Below are 6,000 nucleotides of genomic sequence, written 5' to 3'. Positions count from 1 at the left end.
TTGGCTGTTTATGCGGGACATAATTAATCATAACTATGTAATTTATTCTCTGTTTGTTTTTTTTTTTTCTGAGTAATAAGCCACGTTGAGAAAGAAGAGCCATTTTTTTCCAGGTTCTGCTGTAAAGAAAGTGGTGCAAGGTGAGAGCATTTGTTCAGAGCTGCCACTTTGTGATCAGTAAAAGGCTTTGGTTTCAGACCTGAAGGTGGGCTTGCATTCCGAAAAAAAAAACATGTTTCTTTTTTTCAAATATAAAATCTGTACTAATAAAAAATATTCCTTCTTCCTATAAATCTTTCCTTTTGTATGTTAAGAGTATTGTAGTTACAAAAACATTATGATCAGTTCATCTGATCAGGCATCAAAAAATTCTGTATGTTCAGCTATGTCACCTGTGAGGTAGGGTGTTTTCTCCTGACTTTGCTATATTATTTGACAGAGATAATGAGAAAGAGTTTTGTGTTTATGCCAGCTGATTCCTCCTGCTGGGTTAATGGGACAGTGCTGATTCAGAAATTGCAGTGAAATGAATTAGTATTTTTCAGAATTTAAATCCTTATAAATACCATTTTAAAGCTGAAAGGTGTGCAAGTTCATTTTGGTGTTCTTGACAGCAAAAGGCGGGCAGTTGCAGCCTCTGATAAAGAATATTGAGGAACACTATAAGAGATTTTCAATTCAGTCCTTTCCTAATGAATGGATTTTTTTGTTAGTCTCTTCTTTGGCTTTTTATGAGTGGCAAAACCAATTTATTCTAGGCTATATGATTGTGCTCTATCTAGGCATGTACTAAAAGGAGCTGTTCAAATTCATATGCAGATTTGGTATCTGGATCCACATCTTAGATATGCATCACCTTGCTGGGCCTTGAATTGCTGTGGTTTTAGTAACGAAGAATAGTGAGTAGGAGAACTTTTATTCAGCTCAGTGGCTTTTGGATGAAGCCCATTTGCATTGTGATCAGTACTCTAAGAGCTGTCTGTTGCTCCTGTCCTTCTCCACTTCACTAGGCATTTGCAGAGGCTGCTTTTGGAGACAGGATTTATACATACAAGAACATCTGATATGACCCCACTGAGAAGATATCTGAAGATCAATTCAGGAGCCTGGAACTTGCGAAGTAACATGCCATTTTCAGGCTAGGGCAGCTGAACAGTGGTTTTTTTTTGCAACTATAATGATTGATTTAGGGCAGAATGATTTTCTACTCTAGGGACTTATTGTTCAATATCCATCTAAGCATCATTGAATAAAATACGCAATGAACATTGGAAAAGGAGTCACAACCGTAAGTCTGCTGTGCCAGAGGGATCCACTTCTTACTGGGTTACAGAATCAAAACTTCCATCAACTTTGTTGCTGATCCTATGAATCTTCCATTCCCTTTTGCATGAGGTCCAGCTGCAGTGTGGGGGTACTAAAAAAAAGCATTTTACAATCCTGTAGCCTGGTGATTCAAGACTTAGGAGCTGTTTTGATTCCCAAGTCTTCAACTTCTTGATCATTAGCTTAAGCCACAAAGTTACTGTGGAAAATAAGATTGCTGCTACCTTCCCCAGTGCTAGGTACTGATATGCAGGAGAGGAATCACCATTCTGATGACTCAGGAGCCAATTATGACATGTTCCTTTCCCACTAAGTAGCCCCTCAGCCTGTATATCTGAGTTATAATTCACCAATGTTTCCTATATAGTCACAAAGGAGAGGTAAGCATCTCAATTAATACTATAAATAACATTTTACAACTCTCTATTTACATTGAAAATACAGTCCCGAAATCATTGCAACCCATTCCTTATCGCATGCCAAACATCAAAGATTCTGCCTGTGTTTTAACAGCAGGCAATTTTCATTGGTTTGAAGCAATCAGTTTATTATTCCCTTATCATAATCTTCCTCAACCAGAAATATATTACCTGAATTTGCATGAGATTAGGATAATAAGTATATTGTGACCTCAATAGTTCTAATTAAGATCCATGCTGAACTAGACTGTTGTTCTGTTTCTGGTAGCCTGGGGGTTGTCTTTTATGTAAGGAAGGAAAATAAGGCTGAATGGTTTGCTAGAAAAGGAAGCCTGCAGTGGAAAGCCCTCCAAGGCCTCAAGGAACAATAGCTGGAGAATTTCTGAGAACCCTGTATCTCTGCAGGGTAATGGAAAACAAACCCAGCCCATCCTGCCAGTCCCTGTGTAGTGTCTTGTTCATTCAGTCAAATACATTTGTACACGCAATCTTATTCCCATACAACTCCAATGAGTGGTCTCTGCCTCTTCTCCCAACTCCCTACATGCTCCCTCTGCTCTCACTACAGAGATGAAATTTCCATTAAAAGAAACCCTGTATGTTTTGCTCTGTGTGTAGGGAATAAGTAGCACAATGACTTCATGCCTGTTTTGGCCCTTTTAAAGTCCTTCCAAGTGGCTGCTAGGATTCCATATGCTCCAACCTCGATCCTAACAACTCCTCATATTACACGATGGATGTTTCACCATGGCGTCAGGTGAGTGGACCCAGACTCCTCTGCAAACTTGCTCAACAGTAACCAGCTTTAGGTCAAAAGCTTTGTAGATTCATTGTGTCCTTTCCAGTTTGTTGGTAGAGGAGCATGTGATCCTTTCTGAAGGCTAATTTGTTTGTCTAGAAAAGTAGATATAAAGCTATCTGAAACAATTGGATGGCTTTTCCTATTCTTTTTTTTTTAAAAAAAAATCTAGCTCCTTGTGCACATACATAGCAAATTTTTGAGATGAGTACTTCTGCATCTGCTGTAGCCTTGTAGTGTCCTTCTAACCTGTTTGTCCTGCTGCTGCATTCAGAGGTACACAGGATGTTGATGCATATTTTTTTTTAGTTAATTTTATTCACTGCAGATTCATGATGGATGCTGTTTCAGCATCTAAAGACACTCTTTTCTTCCCTTCTACTTGCAGCAGAGACTGTAATACAGGAACACAAGACTAACACACTGGGTCTAAACAGTCAGTCTATCTTGCCCAGTATTCTGTCTCTGCCAATATTTACACTGGATGCTTAAAGCCAGGGTGTAGTAAACATGGAAAAGTATACAGTAAATAATTGAATCCTTAACTGATATATTTACCTGGTATCTGGCCCAGAGCCTTTCTGAGTTGGAGGTTACATCTAAGCTGTTGTAGATAATATGTACTTAATGGCTCTAGTCTTCAGAGATTCAACTAATCCCTTTCTAAAACCACTTGATTTTTGGCTTCATAATGTCTGATAGTAAAGCATTAATCAATTTGTTTGTAAATAAAAACTTTTTTTTAAAAAAAAAAGCACACATTTTCCTGGACTAGTTTTGTGACAGTTGGATGGTAAGTTACTCCTTCATTCTTGTTTTAGCAGAATTGATAAACCATTATTCCTCATTCACTGTTTGAGATGCTACAAACTTTGAGCAAATCATCTCCAAGTTGTTTCTTTTTTCAAGCTGAAGAATTCCATAGTAATTAGTCTCTCTTCTTATAGATCCCACATTTCTGATAACACTTCTGTACCTTTTCTGATTCTACAGAGTATTCTCCTTTGTAGATTAAATGACAAGAACTTAATATGGTATTCAAGAAACATGTTATTTAGCCATGATAATTGGACTCTCCCATTACTATTACTAGTTGTCTCTAACAAGAGACAACTCTCACAAGTTCTTTGATCTTGTTGTACAGTCAGAATTATTTTTTGTCATATGAATTTCTATGTATTTATTAACACTGAATTGATTAATTAATTGAGAGCAGCCCTGCAGAGAAGGACTTTGGGATACTGGTGGATGAAAAATTAGATATGAGCCAGCAATGTGAGCCTGCAGCCCAGAAAGCCAACTGCATCTTGGGCTGCATCAACAGAAGCATGGTCAGCAGGTCGAGGGAGGTGATTCTCTCATGAGACCCCACCTGGAGTACTGTGTCCAGCTCTGGAGCCTCCAACATAAAAAAGACATGGACCTGTTGGAGCCGGTCCAGAGGAGGGCCATGAAGATGGTCAGAGGGCTGGAGCACCTCTCCTACGAGGACAGGCTGAGAGAATTGAGGTTGTTCAGTCTGGAGAAGAAGAGGGTCTGGAAAGACCTCATAGCAGCCTTTCAATATATAAAAGGGGCTTATAACAAAGCTGGAGAAAGACTTTTTTTTTTTTTTTTTTTTTTTGCCAGGGCCTGTAGTAACAGGACAAGAGGCAATGATTTTAAACTGAAAGAGGATAGATTTAGATTAGATATAAGGAAAAAAATTTTACAATGAAGGTGGCAAGACACGGAAACTGGTTGCTCAAGGAAGTTGTGGATGCCCCATCTTTGGAAGTGTTCAAAGTCAGGTTGGAGAGGACTTTGAGCAAGCTGATCTAGTGAAAGGTGTCCCTGCCAATGGCAGAGAAGTTGGACCCTTCCAGCCTAAACCATTCTGTGATTCTGTGGTTCTATGATTCTAATTTCATACCCGATTTATACCTAATATTTCTCCATCATCATTAGATTGGAGTATCCTAGTTAAAATTTTGTCTTTCTCAGTCACACAGATCTCTCAGGTAAGCAATCTCCACTCAGTATTCCAGATCTCCTTGGTATAATACACTAATTGGATAGCCCTCTATCTGTTTGCTCCTGGAGTTCTTCCAAAAATGCTACTAGTTTTATGAGGCATGACTACTCTCTACAAAAGCTATTTTAATTCTTCCTCAGAACATTTCACTCTACTATTTCTATTTTTTGTTACAGTTTCTATTACCTATCCTGTACAAAAGCCAGCCTGATTGGTCAGTAGTTCCCTGGATTCTTCTCTGAGTACTCGTCAAAAAGTTGCATTTGCTACTTCTTTTTCTCTCATACTGAAGCCCATTGAAGCCTTTGATTATTTACTGCAATTGCTTGTTCAGCAATTGAATTTTTAAGTTCCTTTACAGATTTTATTACAAGAAAGCAATTGAGTAAGAATGTTGGTCATGCAAGGCTTGTAAAGAAAGTAATTGCATTTTATTAAACTGAAAGATTTAATTGGAAAAGATCATAAGTTATCATTTTTCTCTATATGTTTTGCTTCATTTACTTTTTCAGAACATTAAGACTACAATAACCCTACCTTTACAGTGTGGGTAGACTTGCAAAAGGCCTAAGTTAACTTTTGAGTTTTTAAATTATTCTTTGAACAGCCCCTTTGGCACTGAAAACATTTGACCCTCTTAACAACTTCTTGGATTTATTTTTGCCAGTCTTGTTATTTTTATGTATGGCCTTAAAACATTATTGTAGTAAACTTGTGTCTTTTGTTATTTCAACTTGTACTAAGTCTCATATATTATTCAGGGATAAATCGTTTTTTTTTTTTCTTTTCTTGTGAGTACTTTCACAAATAGGTCCAAGAAGCAATCCTTTAGAGTGGCTAAAAAAGTAGAACCTGTGACTAGGTCCATACTAGCAAATAAAGTAGGCCAAGGTTAATTTCTGGCTGTAAGAGCAATTGACATGGAGAAGTCATGGAAGATTCATGTATTCAAGCTCTTTCCCCAACAGTACAAGGTGGCCTCTTTCACACTTCATGTTGGAAACCATTCCTGGCTTGCTCATTGATACGAACAAAAGCCATGTCAAAGAGTTCACTAACAATGCTCAGAGTCTATTATCTCATTCTGGAGCTCAAACCTTTGCCTTGTTCTGGTTTAGTCTACCAGTGCAGGCATAGCCTCATCATGGTTCACTGTGATGTTTACCTAGTCTAGGACAACTGGAGTGTCCCATTGTTACTGTTTGCCCTTCAGGCTCTCTGGTCATCTCTAGCATTCCACTCACCTCCTTTTGGTCAGAACATTGATAGCATAGCACTAACAGTATACCATTCCTTTTAGCGTGGAATGAAATTCTGCAGCCATTAAAATCGTGGAGTACAACACAACTGTGGACACATACTCTGTTTGACACCATACTTTCTTTAGCATTAATACGTAAATGCAAACTACTCTTCTTGTACAAAATGTATATTCTTGTATT

Source organism: Chlamydotis macqueenii, chromosome 1 (assembly GCF_036417535.1).
Source record: "Chlamydotis macqueenii isolate bChlMac1 chromosome 1, bChlMac1.mat, whole genome shotgun sequence".
In the NCBI taxonomy this organism is placed as follows: Eukaryota; Metazoa; Chordata; class Aves; order Otidiformes; family Otididae; genus Chlamydotis; species Chlamydotis macqueenii.
The sequence above is the reverse complement of the archived record's forward strand: the minus strand, read 5'-3'. Positions refer to the sequence as shown.